The following is a 20,015-nucleotide window of genomic DNA, read 5'->3' on the forward strand; positions in this document are numbered from 1 at the left end:
AAATTATTTGTGAGACTCCAGGGCTTCCTGGACCGCGGGAGCCACTGTGAATTCCACAATTGTTGTCTGACCACTTCTCGCACTCATTGTATATATCACCTTCACTCACCTGCACCCCAGCACCTTCACTGTTTGTATTAGGAGCACCTATCTAGACGTATGCAATTCTGATATATAGAATGACATGTTTAAAAGAAATGTACATGCAAATGTCTGGAATAACAAGTTCAAAGAAATATATGATGTAATAAATTTCTTTCGATGTTACATTAACTGTGCACGTAGATTTCTCAAGTTATCTACTTAACGCAGAAGTCTAGGTTACTTCCTTCTTGTTTTTGAGCTTGTGAACAAAACGCGTTCATCACCCTGGTCATAAGGGTTAGAGGGTATTTGCCTCATTGGTTCTTAAGAATAGCAGCCACATTACGGTGGTAGGCAGCCAGGTTGGCCCTGAGGGGTTCAATGTTGCATTCGTGCACGCGTTGACAGGATTGCTGTTGTAGGTGTTGGGTCAACTGTATTACGGCTGTGCTGATTTCCTTCAACCTTTTTTCTACTTCCTGCAAGATAGTTGTTCGCCCTTGCATAGCTGCTGCCTGTTCTTCAGTTGACATCATGCATGAACGCACCCTCTCTAGGCTGGCTGCCATATTTTCCATCCCCACCCGCACCTTCTTGGCCAGCTCCCACTGTACTCCAACTACAGTTCGCTCAAAGCTGGTGCCAGTGTTGTCTGAGTCCTCAGCTGTGTTGGAGCTGGCAGGTCGTACAATTGGTGTTGTGGGTGGGTCCTCTATGATGGCTTCTAGTTCTGTGCTCCTCCTTGTGACTGAAGGTGGAGTCTGGAGGGTTCCAAGGACCTCTTGGAGGGTCTGCTGGCTGATGTTTGTCAGCTCGTCATCCATGTCATCAGGGTAGTCCTGGAAAGGCATATCCGCAGGACATCTATTGGCCTCTGCAATGAAATACGGTACAATTAGTGTGTCTGTGTTGTGGGCTTTGTAATGTGACATGCCTGCCTTCCGATTATTTTCACATTGTGATCTTGGTTCCTGTTCATTGTTCCTGTCTTTCAGATTGGCATTCTCCCAGGCCTATGCCCCACCTGCATATCACATGTATTGTGGTCAGTTTGTGGACTTGTCAGCATCATATCCTCTAGGTGTTGGTTCTGGCCAAATTGTGAATTGCCACCTTCTTGTCCTACTCAACCCTCCGTCTACTTCCATTATCATGGTGAGGCCTTTCACTGGCTATGGGTGCTCTGATGGCACTAGCACCATACTTAACAATATGGACCTGCCCCAGTCTCTGATCTTTCACATCCACCTATATGTGGTTGCGATGTAGCATATACTATGTATAGCATTGTTATGGCACAATATGGATGTCAGCATTGGTAATGTGTACTGCTGATGTTGGGGAATGTGTGGTACATTGGATTGCACTGATAGTTGTAGCAGTGTCCTATTTCCTCCTTTGACTGTGCAGGTGTTTTTCTGTGACCAGTTACATGTGTCCTCCCCCTCAATGCTGTTGTCTGAGCAGTATGACATTTAGGATGTTGCATGGTGTCATTGGAGGTATAGTGACCCAGGCACAGGGTGGACCCTGACATATGCAGCATGGGTATGACATTAGTGCTGTGTAAAACCTAATGTTAATGACAATGGGTGAAGTTTGTGGCAACTTTTGGCAAACACATTTGACAGGATTAGAACATTTGTCTTGATTTCAGGGGATTGATAACGCTGTCATCCTGAACCCTCTAATTTGGGTGTTTTAGATCCACGGGGACGTTACTGCCATTAGCTACTTGACCTGCACACACAGCATAGGTGATAGTGGCAACTGTTGTCAATGTTACATTCCACTTGCAGGTATGGCCAGAGGTTGTTAATTGGGCCCTAGTTAATGTAGGGAGTATACTGGCTGACGTGTGACGGGCTGCAAGTTTTATGTTGTACCCTGCCCTCCTGGATTGGCTTTACCTTTGCAACATCCTTGGCGTGGCAGCATACCCCGTGCAAAGGTTGTTGGTGTTGTGTAGTGGTGTGCCATGCCCCTTTACCCATTTCACTCCCTGAATATCATGACTTACAAGCATTGTGTAGTAGGTATGTCCACCCCCCGGTTGCAGTTAACATTAGTGCATTTTTATTCCCCATGCGACTTACCCTGCATCTGTGTTGTCTCCTGGTAGTCTGCGCTGTCCTGTCCTTGAATCCCTGTGACGATCTCCTATGGGATGATAGCTGCGACCATCTCCTCCATGTGGTCCAGGGGCTCCTGTGGTGCTGGTCTCCCACCTCCAGTCTGCAGTGCTGCCTTCCTGTTCCTGGCCATCTTTTCCTTGGTCCTGCGCTTGCAGTCATGCCAGCGTTTCTTGCACTCGATGACTGTTCTGCGTACTTCTGCCACACTGTTGATCTTGTCAACAATTTGTTGCCATATTGCCTCTCTCCTACTGATTGGCAAATCTGAGATGACAAACAGTTGGTGCTGGAGTTCCATCACCTCTTTCACCAGAATTTCCTGCTCCTCTGCACTGAAGCAACACTTTCTTTTCTTCTTCTCCCTGTCCTGGGTCTTGTGTGGGTCCTCCTGGCTGGTTTCTGGTCTGTTGTCATCTTCTTGGGGTCTGTCCAAGCATCTGGGATCCATTTTGGCTCTCTTCTGCACAATTTGCTGTGTTTACGGTGATTTTTTTATGCAATTGCATAAAAAAAACGCTGCATATCCGGTTTGCGGTGTCGTAAACCGTCTCACAGTCATTTCCGCTGCGTTAACGTTGTTTTCCTTTACGACATGACGCAGTGGTATGCGTAAAAAACAATGACTCACACCTGTGCTTTGCGCCACCGTGCATCAAAGTAGAAATTTGATGCCCGTACAGCGCAAAGAAATGGCGTTAGTTGGCGGTAATATTTTTGACGCAGAACTGGGTCGGCGCAGTTTTGCATCAAAAAGTAAATATGGGCCTTAGTCTTTAGTGCTTACCATAAGTGTGTTAAAAATGATGACTCGGGATGACTCTCACAGACATTGACCTCAAATAAGATCTATCAGTAGCAACCAAAGGCAAATACGAGAGTAACATCATCCAGCTTGAAGAACAAACAACTATTCGTGGGTATTTATGTGAGGAAAGGGAGTGAGCGAGGCAAAGTTAGGCGAGGCAGCGGCACTTAGAAACGCAGGTGCACCGCGGTCCGTGCTAACACCATCGGACCGTCGGACTATTGGACCGTGTCTCTGTTCCTGCCTGCCGGCTGCCCGCCTCCCTCAAGCTGATCATATCTGGTGGGGCCAGTGGGGACCAGCGGCTCAGCTGACCTAGGCTTGGCCGACTGAGGTTCAGGAGAGAAATCGAACTGAACTGAGCGGAGACGCAAGAGATACTAGACGCCTCCCAACATCATCTCAGTACAACACCTGCTGTTACCCTGCTGTTACCCTGCTGTTGCCTTGCAGTGTCGTCCCGCGTCCTCTGCGCCTCGTGGCTCTAAAGGCAGGACCTAAAGCATAAGCACAAACCTGTGAGTGCCAGCCAGCCAGACTGAGTGCCGAGGGTGTGGAGTGCACATGAGCTCTTGGGGCTGAGGTCTGAACCTCCGAGTCTCTGAGCAGTTCAGAGCCCGGTTGAACCCGGTAAAGCAACTGAGCTCCCTTGCACGCCTGCACCTGACACTCTCTCAGCTGGCATGTTAGTCTTACATCTGCCTTTCACCTGCCACATGCATCTCTCCAGTTCTCGCTACTTTGCTAGCGACTCAGGGACACAGCATGTTTGTAACTCCCCCCCTTTGGAACTTCAGTGTGTGATGTTTCTTGGCAGGGGAGAGGGGGCGCTGCCCTAGACTCATGTGGTCCCGTGTCATCTTGGGTCATCTCTTAGACAAGTTGGACATCAAAACAGCATCTCTTTTGAATGCCTGCACCTGAGGCCCCTGTTGCCAGTGGCAGAGGGAGTAGTGCAGAGGGCATGGAGAGCGTTGACGTTTTCATGTCTGAGCCCCCGTCCTTGCAGAAGCAGACAGGTTTGGTTGGGTGCAGCTTGCGGGTGAGTTGGCTCCCCTGCACGCCTGCATTTGATGCTCCTTGATGGGCTTTGTGGCCTCTTTCAGCCTCTTCCAGCCAGTTTGCCGTCCTCCAGCCGAGGTTCTCCCTTATTCTCCCTTTCTCCTCAGGATCAATACAATCAATTCAACTTAAGCAGAGCAGCCTTCCTAAAAATTACCGCACAATAGGAGTAAAACAGAAGCACAATAGGCGCATACAAAAGGAGCGAAACAGCGATCCAGCAATCCATCTACACTTGCACAGAGCTAAGCACATGGTATCTGAAGCTGTTCACAAGGAGGCTCAGAAGCAGGAAAGCTTAGGAAGAGGTCCAACTAGACAAATAGGATTATCAACAACCAACAAAAGGAAAAGGAACTGCAAAGGGACAAACAAAGGAACCAAAAAAAGGACAACAGCAGAGGAAAATGGTTCACCCCCTTACCCGATTTTGGTAGCCGTAGAATCCCCCGCAATTCCCACGACAACAGGGTATTGGTCAAATATCTACACAAACTTTTCCTTTGTGAAGGACGCAGGGTTTGTGCTATGTTCCAGCAATGAGGGCCTCAACGGCCTTCCATCCCCTTTGTACCTAGTTTTTATAGATCAGACTAACATCTTAGGTGCCAAGCCAGCAATGATGACCAAAGGAATTGCAAGCAATGCAAAAGAATCTCCGGGTACTGGAGGCTGCCAAGGAGCAGCAGCACCCAAAAGGCAAAGAATTAAAATGGTTCCAGAAGACACAAGCATGCTCCCTCTTAACCACTCTACAACAGAGACTACTATGGAAATGCTCACTATACAGAGAAATGATTGCACCAATGCAACATTCCCAGAGAGAACGAGGGCACAAGGACCCCGCTAGAACCAACAATCATTATCTTACCAAACTTACATACAACTGGGCAATTGCCACTAAACCTCTATGCACTTTTCATATCTCTAGTGAAAACAGGGAGACCTATACATTGTAATGAATCAACCTTCATGGAGGCCTCTCAAGAAAAAACTGACAACAAACACTGGATCAAAATTTCAAGAAGCAAAAGAACTCCTGGGCTGTTGTAAATCAGACGACCTGGGCATCACAACTTATTCACATCTAAATGAAGCTCCACAGAGTACTATCAAACCTGAGTTATTACATGACAAGTCAGGGAATGGAACCAAACTCAGTGAACCTTATTTCTGCAATCTCATCTATAAAAGAGGCTTCAAATACCACCCCTGATATTGACCCCCTCCCACCCCCATCCCCCACAGAGAGGCCTGAGAGGCTAGCCATCGAGGTTGCAATTGGTGACACATTAAATGCATCATATCTCACAACGCAAAAGTGGGAAGAATTGGTAGCTTCATATGCTTCGGATTTATCTCAGAAGAAGGACAGCAAAATGCCTGAAACTACAAACACTAAGGAGACAAGTTTATTAAGCACCATGCAACTGTCAATCAATGCGATTGTGAGAAAGTAGCCTCTTTCTAGCCTTGTTACCCCCACTTTTGGCCTGTTTGTGAGTGTATGTCAGGGTGTTTTCACTGTCTCACTGGGATCCTGCCAGCCAGGGCCCAGTGCTCATAGTGAAAACTCTATGTTTTCAGTATGTTTGTTATGTGTCACTGGGACCCTGCTAGCCAGGACCCCAGTGCTCATAAGTTTGTGACCTATAAGTATGTGTTCCCTGTGTGATGCCTAACTGTCTCACTGAGGCTCTGCTAACCAGAACCTCAGTGGTTATGCTCTCTCATTACTTTCTAAATTGTCACTAACAGGCTAGTGACCAATTTCACCAATTCACATTGGCATACTGGAACACCCTTATAATTCCCTAGTATATGGTACTGAGGTACCCAGGGTATTGGGGTTCCAGGAGATCCCTATGGGCTGCAGCATTTCTTTTGCCACTCATAGGGAGCTCTGACAATTCTTACACAGGCCTGCCACTACAGCCTGAGTGAAATAACGTCCACGTTATTTCACAGCCATTTACCACTGCACTTAAGTAACTTATAAGTCACCTATATGTCTAACCTTTACCTGGTAAAGGTTGGGTGCTAAGTTACTTAGTGTGTGGGCACCCTGGAACTAGCCACGGTGCCCCCACATCGTTCAGGGCAAATTCCCCGGACTTTGTGAGTGCGGGGACACCATTACACGTGTGCACTGTACATAGGTCACTACCTATGTATAGCGTCACAATGGCAACTCTGAACATGGCCATGTAACATGTCTAAGATCATGGAATTGTCACCCCAATGCCATTCTGGCATTGGGGAGACAATTCCATTATCCCCTGAGTCTCTAGCACAGACCATGGGTACTGCCAAACTACCTTTCCCGGGGTTTCATTGCAGCTGCTGCTGCTGCCAACACCTCAGACAGGTTTCTGCCCTCCTGGGGTCCAGCCAGGCTTGACCCAGGAAGGCAGAACAAAGGACTTCCTCAGAGAGAGGGTGTTCCACCCTCTCCCTTTGGAAAAAGGTGTCAGGGCTGGGGAGGAGTAGCCTCCCCCAGCCTCTGGAAATGCTTTGATGGGCACAAATGGTGCCCATCTCTGCATAAACCAGTCTGCACCGGTTCAGGGATCCCCCAGCCCTGCTCTGGCGCAAAACTGGAACAAAGGAAAGGAGAGTGACCACTCCCCTGACCTGCACCTCCCCTGGGAGGTGCCCAGAGCTCCTCCAGTGTGCTCCAGACCTCTGCCATCTTGGAAACAGAGGTGCTGATGGCACACTGGACTGCTCTGAGTGGCCAGTGCCAGCAGGTGACGTCAGAGACTCCTTCTGATAGGCTCTTACCTGTGTTGCTAGCCTATCCTCCTTCCTAAGTAGCCAAACCTCCTTTTCTGGCTATTTAGGGTCTCTGCTTTGGGGAATTCTTTAGATAATGAATGCAAGAGCTCATCAGAGTTCCTCTGCATCTCTCTCTTCACCTTCTGCCAAGGAATCGACCGCTGACTGCTCTGGACGCCTGCAAAACTGCAGCAAAGACGACTACTGCAACCTTGTATCGCTGATCCTGTGGCCTTCTCGACTGTTTTCCTGGTGGGGCATGCTGTGGGGGTAGTCTGCCTCCTCTCTGCATTAGAAGCTCTGAAGAAATCTCCCGTGGGTCGACGGAATCTTCCCCCTGCAACTGCAGGCACCAAAAGACTGCATCACCGGTCCTCTGAGTCCCCTCTCAGCATGACGAGCGTGGTCCCTGGAACTCAGCAACACTGTCCAAGTGACTCCCACAGTCCAGTGACTCTTCAGTCCAAGTTTGGTGGAGGTAAGTCCTTGCCTCCCCCGCTAGACTGCATTGCTGGGTACCGCGTGATTTGCAGCTGCTCTGGCTCCTGTGCACTCTTCCAGGATTTCCTTTGTGCACAGCCAAGCCTGGGTCTCCGACACTCTAACCTGCAGTGCACAACCTTCTGAGTTGTCCCCCGGCGTCTTGGGACCTTCTTTTGTGACTTCGGGTGAGCTCCGGTTCACTCTTCTTCGTAGTGCCTGTTCTGGCACTTCTGCGGGTGCTGCTTGCTTCTGAGTGGGCTCTTTGTCTTGCTGGACGCCCCCTCTTTTTTTTCACGCAATTGGTGACATCCAGGTCCCTCCTGGGCCACAGCAGCATCCAAAAACCCTAACCGCGACCCTTGCAGCTAGCAAGGCTTGTTTGCGGTCTTTCTGCACGGCAAGACCTCTGCAAGCTTCTTCACGACGTGGGACATCCATCCTCCAAAGGGGAAGTTCCTAGTCCTCTTCGTTCTTGCAGAATCCACAGCTTCTACCATCCGGTGGCAGCTTCTTTGCACCCACAGCTGGCATTTCCTGGGCATCTGCCCACTCCCGACTTGAGTGTGACTCTTGGACTTGGTCCCCTTGTTCCACAGGTACTCTCGTCTGGAAATCCATTGTTGTTGCATTGCTGGTGTTGGTCTTCCTTGCAGAATTCCGCTATCACAACTTCTGTGCTCTCTGGGGAACTTAGGTGCACTTTACACCTACTTTTCAGGGTCTTGGGGTGGGCTATTTTTCTAACCCTCACTGTTTTCTTACAGTCCCAGCGACCCTCTACAAGCTCACATTGGTTTGGGGTCCATTCGTGGTTCGCATTTCACTTCTAGAGTATATGGTTTGTGTTGCCCCGATACCTATGTGCTCTCATTGCAATCTATTGTGACTGCACATTGCTTACATTGCTTTCTATTGCTATTACTGCATAATTTTGGTATTGTGTACATATATCTTGTGTATATTTGCTATCCTCATACTGAGGGTACTCACTGAGATACTTTTGGCATATTGTCATAAAAATAAAGTACCTTTATTTTTAGTCTATCTGTGTATTGTGTTTTCTTATGATATTGTGCATATGAGACTAGTGGTATAGTGGGAGCTTTGCATGTCTCCTAGTTCAGCCTAAGCTGCTCTGCTAAGCTACCCTTTTCTATCAGCCAAAGCTGCTAGACACCTCTTCTACACTAATAAGGGATACCTGGACCTGGTGCAGAGTGTAAGTATCCCTTGGTACTCACTACAAACCAGGCCAGCCTCCTACAGCGATGCAATACCAATCCGATAAAACAGACATTCATCTATCTCTCCTTAACTCCCTGGCTATACATGTCTCAAATATCAATACCAAACTATCTAACATGAATAATCTGATTAGAAAGGCCTAGGCTGAAATCAACTAACTGAATCATGTTGCAATTGCATCACAATAGGTGACAAACTATCAACACTAACAGCCACGATGGGGGATTTCCTGTCTGGTATAAAAGAGGCTACCAACACGGCAAGGGGAGCATCTCAGGCAAGCCATAACACAACAATTGATCAAATAATTGAGAAGGCTGAGAGGGATGGAACTAGCAAGGAAAATGTTCAAAAACAGAATGATCATTCTCAGAAAAATGTAGACACCAAAGATCAATAGATTGATGGGCTTCCACCTAGACCCTTGGAGGAATCAGCTATCAGGGAGACTTGACCACACCCAGGGCAGTCAGAGAAGGGCAAGTCAGAAACAACAGCAGCATTTTTCTCAATGCAATGCTGGAAACAGAGGCGGATGGGTAGGAAAAGGAAGACTGACCTAACGGCATTCTTCCAAACTGGCTCTGCAACACCAGCGATAAGAAGTCCATTGCAGGGGGGAAATAGCGAAATACCAACAGCAAATATGCAAAGTAACCTTAACCAGCCTGGTATGAACATCGAAGTAGTTGTGGAGGCCCAAGGTAGTAGGGGAGGCACCAGCCAGGATGACCAAACAACAAGTACAATAGATGGGGAGATAGCAGCTTTACGGGAGGAACCTTCAATTTTAATCTTAACCATTGAAACTATCTTGGAGTCAATACATACATGGGCATCAAGTCCACTAAAAACGGACAAACGGGTCTATCAAGCCATCTCTTTTAATGATTTACAGGTGCACTCAGAAACCTGTACTATCCTCTTCATCCCGGAGTATAAGTCCAGAGGCTAGGGGGACATCCTCAAAAGAGAGAATATTCTGTGACTACTGACATCAATTATCAGACTTGTGGATCTAAGATCCCGCAATCTGGAAACAATTGAATTCAAAGAGTACAAACACCTCTCAGAGAATGAGGCAACAAAAGCAACTTGCCCATCGTTTGAAATAGCAAAGTTGTTAATGGACGAGTAAGCACAACTAAACGTTTGGGGGATCAAACTGGTGGCCTATCAAGAAACGGGTTATCCCGAACCTCTGTTTCCAAAACACAATGAGAAGCCAGGCCCCTGCCCCATGCACACTACAACGAAGACACAATCCGTACTTAGAGAAGCATGTAGCACATCTCTAGTACACAAGGAGACAATTGACGGCCGGAGGGCAAGGCAAGCCAAGATTGGTATCTCAATATCTGTTGATTGGGGTTGGCTTGCCAGAACAATAAATATTCAGAGTATTAATGCCTGACTCAAAACAAAAGAGTCACCAACTGACAATACCCTTCTACGATTATGTTCTTGGAACATAAACATTTTGGGAAATAAAACAATGGACTCTCCGCTACTGCCATACTTCCAAAACTTCAATCTCATCTTACTACAAGAGAGTGGATATAAAAAGTGGCAACAATGATCTACAACTGGTGCTCATAAATGTGTACCTCCACCCTCATGATAAGAACAATGGAGTGAAACTACTGGGAGAGGAATTGATAAAGCTACAAATGGAGGAGCCTTCGCCAAATTATGTATTAATGGGCGACTTCAACATGCACATGCTGGGGCCACCAGAAGAGGACTACTTCTTGGAATGCTGACTTTGCACAATGGCTTGTTGCCCATACTGAAATTTTTGGTCTTATATCTTATTTTTAACAATTTTAGTTGCTAAAAGTAGAATTTATCTTTGACAGTCTATTTTGTATTGTCTTAGCACCATGATTTTTGCACTGTCAGATTTGCTTATTGATACAATATCGAACTGTAAACTTTGGACCTCAATCATGGTTGACTCCTCTGAGCAATTGAATGTTGACAGTACTTTATTATTGCAATAGTTTTTAAAAAATCACACAAATAAAGATAATATTATTATTATTAATATTATCATGTGAGATTCTTCATTTGCAAGAATCATGGTCAAGGGAGGACTATCATTTTCAGAGTTATCCTACATGGAACAAATTGGCAGTTAGATTGTCAAACAAAGGTTATTTATCAGGAGGGAGGGCTGATGACCTTTATCTTCACCAGATTAGGGGTCGACCAGACAGAGATTCCCATAGACTTCATCTACTGACTAGTTTTGATACTATTCTGGGATGTAACGAACGATCAACGTGTAGTTTTCCAGATATTATATATACTCCCCTGGATTGAATGCAAAAACTCAGAACACAAAATAGCTCATCAAGCATATTAAAAAATTCCAGGTAGACATGGACAATGCCTATTTGATCTTGACTGGGAGCACTAATAAAATCATGGACCCACAAAATATAATTCTGGATCTGCTGGATGAACTTCATAATATTTGGTGTATTCTGAGTATGGAACTTGTGCAAAAACCTAGACGCAAAACTAATACTAATTACTGGGGAAAAAATGTTTAGTCTTACAGTTAATAATCTCAATGGTAGACTGTCTCTGATATTCCTCCTTCTCCAACACATTGTTCTGGGGGTAAGCACAATCTGTTAGATTACACCATGGTTTTGTCAACATTATTAAAGCAAACTTCCTTATTTAATATTGTCCAGCGATTAGAGAGTGATAATTGGCCCCAGGTTACTGAATTCAGCTGGCCCCCTACATTAAGGGAACAGCTACAGTTACTGAAAAGGATGATGACGCCAATTATCGTAAGTGAAGAAAGAACCATCATTGTGACCTGAAGTATCAAACTTTAATAAGTTCAAAGGGAGGTGCAGCATTACACTTTTTCTGTTATATATGGCCCAGCAACAGCACTACATTTACATCCAACTGGGAGAACATACACAACCACATCAATGCCACATGCAAGTGGCACACATACTGACACAACCAAAGCACCCACTACACCTCCCTCCACCTCAACCAACCAATTGTGTTGCACACACACACACACATACACATACGGATAAACACACACAACTCGAAGCACAAGACAGGTACAGGTCCTCTTGCAATGTAGACACATTGACAGAGTTGACAGGTGTGATTGGACCATCATTGTGATGCCAGCATTCATTTGCCTGTCACAGTACTCTAGAACAACTACTGTGACATGTATATGTCTGCAGTGGCCCTAAGTTCATGTGCCGTGACCCCCATCCCAAATTAACACAGCCGATGCAGGTTCCCTACCTCCATGGGGGGGGGATTGTGTTTCTCTGTGGTCCAGTGGCAGCAGCAACGGAGGGTGTTGTTCAGTTGTGTCCATCCAGAAATGGAAGTGGACTTAGGTGAGTTTTCACTCCTTTCTCCCCCAATGCACCAAACCAGAATTAGATGTCCGATCGCCACATTTTCATTGGCAGTAACCCTCATCCAAGTTTGTACAGTCGTAAGTATGGCTGGAGTCCCACTGCCAACCAATCTTTCCTATGGTGCAGCGGCGGCGGATGGGAATCCATGGTGGAGTCGGTGGGACTCAGGCGGGTTATCGTCTATGGGACTGCCAACATCTAAATCAGGCAGGTGGACCGCGAAGGCAGCAGGATGTGGTTTCCGTTGAAGAAAGTGGCCACTGACCTGTTACCGCCAACTTCTAAATCAGGCCCATCATCACAAAGTCCAGTTAGCCGGATTGTATGATTGATCAAAGTATTTCCAAGTTAAATTGTGGAAATTGTATTAAATATGAGTAGTCCACCTGGCCGTTCAATTTTAGATCTTCCAGAGCTAAACTAATTCCTGCACTAACATATGTTTTACCAGCGTATAGGGCAAAACTGAATTCAGAATTGCATAAGGTCCTCTCTGCAGTCATCCGCACGGTCTTTAGTTTTCCTCTGAGCACCACCATCACTCAATTAAGACTAGAATTTGATATATTGAATCTGGGCTTAACAGTAGACTTGCTGTTTCTAAAGTATTGTTACAGGCTGAAGGTCTCAAAGGCTGGGTAACTAAAGAACCTCATTTAGAAAGACCTCAGTGAACATTTTATTCCACATACTGTGAATGATATTGCTAATATGCACATAATATTAACATCATGGGTTCTGTATGCAGTATGGCAAGGTGACATTCACTATAGTGCCTTTGAGGTTTTAGTCAGAAAAGCTGCAGTAGTGACATTCCTTACTCAAGATATCGAAGAATTTAGTAATGTCACGTGGGCTCTTTTACCAACCATTACCTCACCAGTAGCAGAGTGTTACACGAACATAAGTGCTGGGAATGCAGGGTCTTTGCAGAAGCCTTTCTGCAGGGTCACCCCAGACTTTTTGCCTTCTTCCTCCTAGTTTTCTGCAGGGTCACCCCAGACTTTATGCCTTCTTCCTCCTAGTTTTTCTGACCTATTTTTGCTTTTCTACAGGATTTGGTCACTTTACCATTGCTGAACAGTGCCACGGTGCAGGTGCTTTATCTTCTCAAACATGTTAGCATTGGCTTCTCCCCTATTGGCATATTTAATTTACCTGTAAGTCCCTACTAAAGTGCACTGTGCGCCCAGGGCCTGTAAATTAAATACTACTGGTAGACTTGCAGCGCTGGTTGTGCCACCCACCACAGTAGCCTTTCAACCATGACCCAGGCCTGCCACTGCAGAGTCTGTGTGTGCAGTTTTAAGCTGCCATTTCGACCTGCCAAGTGCACCCACTTGTGAGGCCCAAACCTTCCTTTTATTACATGTAAGTCACCCCTGGAAGTTTCACCAACCTTCCAGAACCTGGGCAACAAAGTATAAAAGCTGTACCCCAAACCCCACAGTTAGGTCACTTCTGGGTCCTGGGGAGACTGTTCCTAAGAGGAGCTAGACTGCCAGGAGGGCCTGCCACTGGACCAATTGCTGGGCTGACCTGTTACACCATGTCTACTGTGCTGTCAGGAGGGACTGCCACTTTGGAGGGCTCACAAGGACCACCTGAAATCTGTTCACTGGTCCCATGTTAGGGAAAAATATCTGCTATGTACTTCACATGGTAGGTTGACGTCTCTTTTCCTCGACTACAAGTGGTTTCCCCACTTTGAACCCTTCCTGGACTTAATTACCGATCAACTAAGTAAAAGTTTGTATGTTCGATTTAGGTATGGATGCCTCCCTCTGAAGTCCTTTTCTAGTTCATGGAGCTCCACCCTGCTATCCGATAAATGCCCATGCTGTAATGGTTCTGTGGAAACTGTAGTGCACTTTATGTTTATTTGTCCTGCCTATGGCATTGCGCGGCGGAAATGGCTTCGTCCCGCTTGTAGAAATATGGGGTTGAGAACGTGCAAAGATGCCCTCAGGCTGATGTTGAGAGATTGCTCCTCTCTCCTAATTTGTGCGGTCAGCAAGTTCCTTGCGTCTGCCTGGTATACACGTACAGATTTTTTTAAAAAGGATTACAGCGATTTGATATTAATTGAACCCTGATTTTACCTTATTCATCCCAATTGTTTTATTCATTGAACTTCTTATAAATTATCGATGAGGAAGTTAAAGGCAGCCAACAAAAAGGAACTTTGACACTTCCCCCTCATTCATAGGACGGGATACACATGTGAAGATTTATATCAACTTTTTCTCTTTGTACACTTGCAGATCTCTCATTTTATTTTATTTTTATCTCATCCTCATTACCTACTTTTTAATCTTGTTATTATATATTTATTATGTATAGATCATGATTTTATTGCTGTAAGTTATTGCTTTGATGGTTAATTGGACAGAATAAAGCGTGTGTGACTTGACTGCCACTTTGCCTCTGCTCTGTTATGTTGGCCTGCTGCTCTTGTGCCTGTCAGGAGGGACTGCCACTAAACTGCTGTTATGCTGTGCTGGCCTGCTTGCACCTAGACTGTGTACCAGGAGGGACTGCCCTGGTGACTTGTATCTGTGTGTGGACCTGTTGTCCCCTCCCCAGGACTGACAGGGATTTAAAGCATCAATGTGCCATTGCACAGCCCCAAAGAAATCATCCCTGCACCCCGCGACTGCTGCCTCTCGGGCCGCCGGGTGCCATCTGCCTGAAATCGCCAATGGTGCCGTAGCACAACTCAAAGAAATCACTGTTGCACCCCGCAAGTGCTGCCTGTCCAGGCACCGGGTGCCATCTGCATGAAATCTCCAAGGGTGTTGTAGCGCAACTCAAAGAGATCACTGCTGCACCTCGCAACTGCTCTGGCTGCTGCGGGACTCAACACCGCTCCCCTTTGATTCCAGAGGCCACCCGACGTCTCATTGTCCAATCCTGCCTTCGGGTAAGCCCCAATGGCAGAAAAGAACCACGGTGTGTTCTTAATCCAGGTAGCGCATTCTCTGTAGCGAATATGACACTAAACCACTACTACCTAAACAACTACTACTTAAACAACGACTTCCCAACACCGAAAAAACCTATAAAACAAATTATTTTACAACGAAGTCTAAACAACGAAAAAAACATTAACTAAATTATTCCTGAACAACGAACACCTATTTAACGACTACGAAAACCACTAAATCACGAATATTCCACTAAACCACTACTATGTAAACCACGACTACATAAACAACGACTCCCCAAACAACTATTACCTAAACAACGACTACCCCAAAAAAGATTACCTAAATAACGACTCCCCAAATAACTAATACCCAAACAAACTACTACCCAAACAACGAATACTTAAACAACAAATCCTAAAATAACTACTATCCAAACAAACAACTAGCCAAACAACAAATACCCAAACAAATACTACCCAACACCGAAAACGCCTAAACACCTAATATATTTAAAACGAACTCCAAACAACGAAAAATATTAATAATTAATATCACAACTAAACAGTAACTATTAATAAATAAAAAATTCAAACCACTACATTACTAGGTAAAAAATAAACGAAATCGAAAATAACAATATATTTCCTACATACAAAAAACAAAACATCACAAAAAGCCGAAACATATAAACACTGTTTTAAATAAAAATAAATAATACTTAAATAATTATAAAACAAACACAACACTAAAAAAAAACCTACATAAAACGATTGTCCTACAACACTTTCTACATGACCCAGGAAATACTTCCTCTACTGAACAAACGAGAACGAACATAAAAAAAAATACAAACTACAAAACAAATAAACTCCACAATTATATATATCTAACATCACAAACGAATTCACAATAAAAAAACACATCCAAAACACATTCAATTTACAAATAAAACAATACTTACAAAAACACATATAAATACCAACGGCCTCCATTTTCTACTCATTACTACACCAAACAACTTACAGATAAGACGAGTATATCACTATGGAAAAGAATTAAAATATAATTTATCCAACACTGCCATCTACTGAGATAACAAGGTAAAATATCCATAAATAAATATAAAGAAATTTACTAACCTATACCACAGCTAAAACAATATATAATTAATGTACCTTTTGTACTATTTTGTTACAGGCATAAGTATCAAGAATCTGACCAAAAAGATAAACACCACACCTTCGCCATCCAAGGTAAACCATTACCATTATTCAAAAACAATTTCACTAAACCATAAACAATAGCATTAAAAAAAATATTAAATAACAAATACCATAATATAATTAAAATATATATATAAAATAATAAAATTACATTTTTTTTTTTTTTTATTAATTCACCTAATAAATTTAACCAAAAACCAAATATTATTCACCAAATTTCAAACCTACTAAAAAAATTACTTCTAAATCAAAAAAACAAAATAATTAATAAAACAAAAGAATAAACTAAATAATACACTCTTTGTTATTTCTTACAGACTCCAAGAACCCCAAAACACACCAGAAGACATAAAGAAGTGAAATAAATCAATAAAAAAAAAAAAATACCATCTGAAATAACAAAAAAAACTCAAAGTATAATATTTTCATTATAACATACAACAAGATTTTCTAGTTAAATAAAACTAAACAAACATTCTTATTCAAGTATCCCTTAACTTAACACCAAACACACATAAATTCAATAAAAATTAAAAACACTCCGCAAACACAGTACATATATTATATAAAAACAAATAACTATTACAACTCCACCAAACACTTACCTCTAAACAGCTGCTGGACAATAAACATAAATACATTTTACAACAAAACACCAACTTCCAAAACAACTAGTCCCTTAACAACAAGGACAGAACACCAACCTTGTTCTTACTACTAATAATGTAATCACAAATGCCTTAACAACAATATTTCATTTTAAAAGCATTCTTGATAAAAGCATTACTAATAGGCACCATTCACCCTACATCCCTCACCCCACACCCCCCAACCACACCCCAAAACCTAAAACCCCCTGACCTCCCATCCCCTCCCCAAAACCAAAAACGCCCCACCCCCAAACCCACCCCAAAACCTAAAATCCCCTAACCCACCTCCTCCCCAAAACCAAAAACGCCCCACCCCCCAAACCCACCCAAAAACATAAAACCCCCTGACCCACCACCCTCTCCCCAAAACCAAAAACGCCCCACCCACCCAACCCCACCCCAAAATCTAAAACCCCCTAACCCCGCACCCCCTCCCCAAAACCAAAAACGCCCCAACCCCACCCCCACCCCAAAACCGAAAACCCCCTACCTCCCCACCCCCTCCCCAAAACCAAAAATGCCCCAACCCCACCCCAAAACCTAAAACCCCCTGACCCCACACCCACTCCCCAAAACCAAAAACACCCCACCCCCCAACCCCACCCCAAAACCTAAAACCCCCTCACCCTCCACTACTTCCCCAAAACCAAAAACGCCCCACACCCCCAGCCCCACCCCAAAACCTAAAACCCCCTCACCCTCCACCACTTCCCAAAACCAAAAACACCCCACCCCCCCAAACCCACCCCAAAACCTAAAACCCCCTGACCCTCCACCCCCTCCCCAAAACCAAAAACACCCCACCCCCCCAAACCCACCCCAAAACCTAAAACCCCCTCACTCCAGCCCCCTCCCCAAAACCAAAAAAAAACCACTCCCCCAACCCCACCCCAAAACCTAAAACCCCCTAACCCCCCACCCCTCCCCAAAACCTAAAACCCCCCACTAACCTAATTACCTCAATAAATGACACACAATCACCAAATATAAAAGATAACAAACCACCTACACCAAACACTTACAAATAGGACACATTATATATTAATTAACTTACTAATTAGTAAGCTAAATCCACCACTAATTTAATAATAAAAACTGCAAACTTCTATTAACCTATTTCTTTCATATGATTTACAGATATTTCACAAATGGCATCGCAAGGAGAAGCTAGTTACATAACCTCAAGAACAGGAAACCAGCTACTAAAGTATGAAGGTTATCTTTTTTGCAGAGACAAGGTTGTCAACCTCAGGAGCCATTGGAGGTGTGTACAATTCTACTCTTCACATTGTAGAGGCAGAGCTGTAACTCTAAAAAACACTGTTGTTAAAACAACAGATCACAACCACTCTGCCTCTGCAATAGAAATTGAGATAAGAGAAAACATACAAAAAATAAAAAACATTGCACACACCTCCAATGACTCCTGCGGACAGGTTATAAGGGAGGTAGTACAGAATATTCCAATACAGATTTCCGGTAGCATCCCTACTGTACCAAACCTTAGAAGAATATTTCAACGAGAAAGACTGGCAAGTAATCCCCAACATATAACACCACAAACCTATGAAGACATTAACATCCCCCCAGAACTAACAATTACCTTCTCCAAAGAAACTTTCCTCATTCACGACAACGAAAACCCTCAAAAAAGAATTTTAATATTCAGCACAACATCCAACTTACGAATCCTACAAAATAGTGAAATTTGGATGATGGATGGAACCTTTAAATCTACACCCCATCCATTCACTCAAATTTACACCATACATGCCACAAAAAATAACACTACAATCCCCCTAGTGTATGCATTACTGCCTGATAAACATTCCTCTACTTACAGTGAATTTTTATCAACAATCAAAAACAAAACATTAAATAAAACACCTAGAAAAGTAATACTAGATTTCGAATTATCAATGATAAATACAATACTAAAAATATATCCACAAACCCAAATTCAAGGATGCTTTTCCCACTTTTCACAAGCATATTGGCGTAGAATACAGAGATCATCCCTAAGTAGAGAATATTTCTCAGATTGCATACTACAATTTGAATTAAAAAAACTCACAGCATTATGCTTTGTACCACCTACAAAAGTAGATGAGTATTACACCGTAATAACAGAGTCTAACTATTATACACAAAATGAAGACAAATTAGAACCCTTACTAAATTACTTCGAAGAAACCTGGATTGGACACCTAAACAGATCTGGTCGCAGACGAAAGCCAAGATTTCCAATAGAATGGTGGAACTGCGACCAAACCTGTTTAGAAGGTGGTGCAAAGACTAATAATGCCATAGAAGGATGGCACAACGCCTTCAATAAAGTAATAGGTAAACCCCACCCAAACCTGTATAATTTCATGGAAATTTTGAAAAAGGAACAAAGTTTCCAAGAAATGAGACTTGCTCAATCACTGTCAGGTAGCCTGAACCCACGCACAAGTAAAAAAAGCAAAGAAATGACCGAAATAATTTTTGCAAAAATACAACAATTTGATACAATAACACCATCAGACTACCTCAACAGTCTAGCATATATTCTACATTACTAACAACCACTAACCTACTGAAAAATTACTTGCCAGTTCTAAAACAACCAAACACCATCAATTAAATTGGCATTTAAAAAAAAAAAATTACACTAAATTTACACAACAAAAATTGTTCCTACCTTTGAGGTTTTCATGTCTTTATCCAAACACGTGATGCTGAATAAATCTTCTTCATTAATATAGAAAGAAGCATCTCATACTTAGAAAAGAAAAAAAAAACATTAATCATCCAAAAACAATTACAAAATATTCATATTAAATGGATGATAAAAACACCTACTCTATATACTATAAAAACAATCAAAGAAATAAAATATAATACTTTACCAAACCATAAATTTGAAAAATATCTAAAAAACGTAAAATACCAAATATACTTTTTTTTTACGAAAAAAAAGTAAAAAAATTAATCAAATACTAACCAAAGCCACATCATTAATTAAAACATTAACTATCAAGAAAAAGACATAAAAACGATATAAAGGATACTACTGACACAAAAGAAAAAATTAATCACAAAACCTATTACAATGAACTACATTTTTTTTCATAAACCGAACAACTGACTCCCTCAAAAATCCCAAAACTAAATTTATCAAAAAAATATACAATTCTTTCCAACTACTACAAAAGCAGTATA

The sequence above is a fragment of the Pleurodeles waltl genome, chromosome 5 (assembly GCF_031143425.1).
Source record: "Pleurodeles waltl isolate 20211129_DDA chromosome 5, aPleWal1.hap1.20221129, whole genome shotgun sequence".
Taxonomy (NCBI): domain Eukaryota; kingdom Metazoa; phylum Chordata; class Amphibia; order Caudata; family Salamandridae; genus Pleurodeles; species Pleurodeles waltl.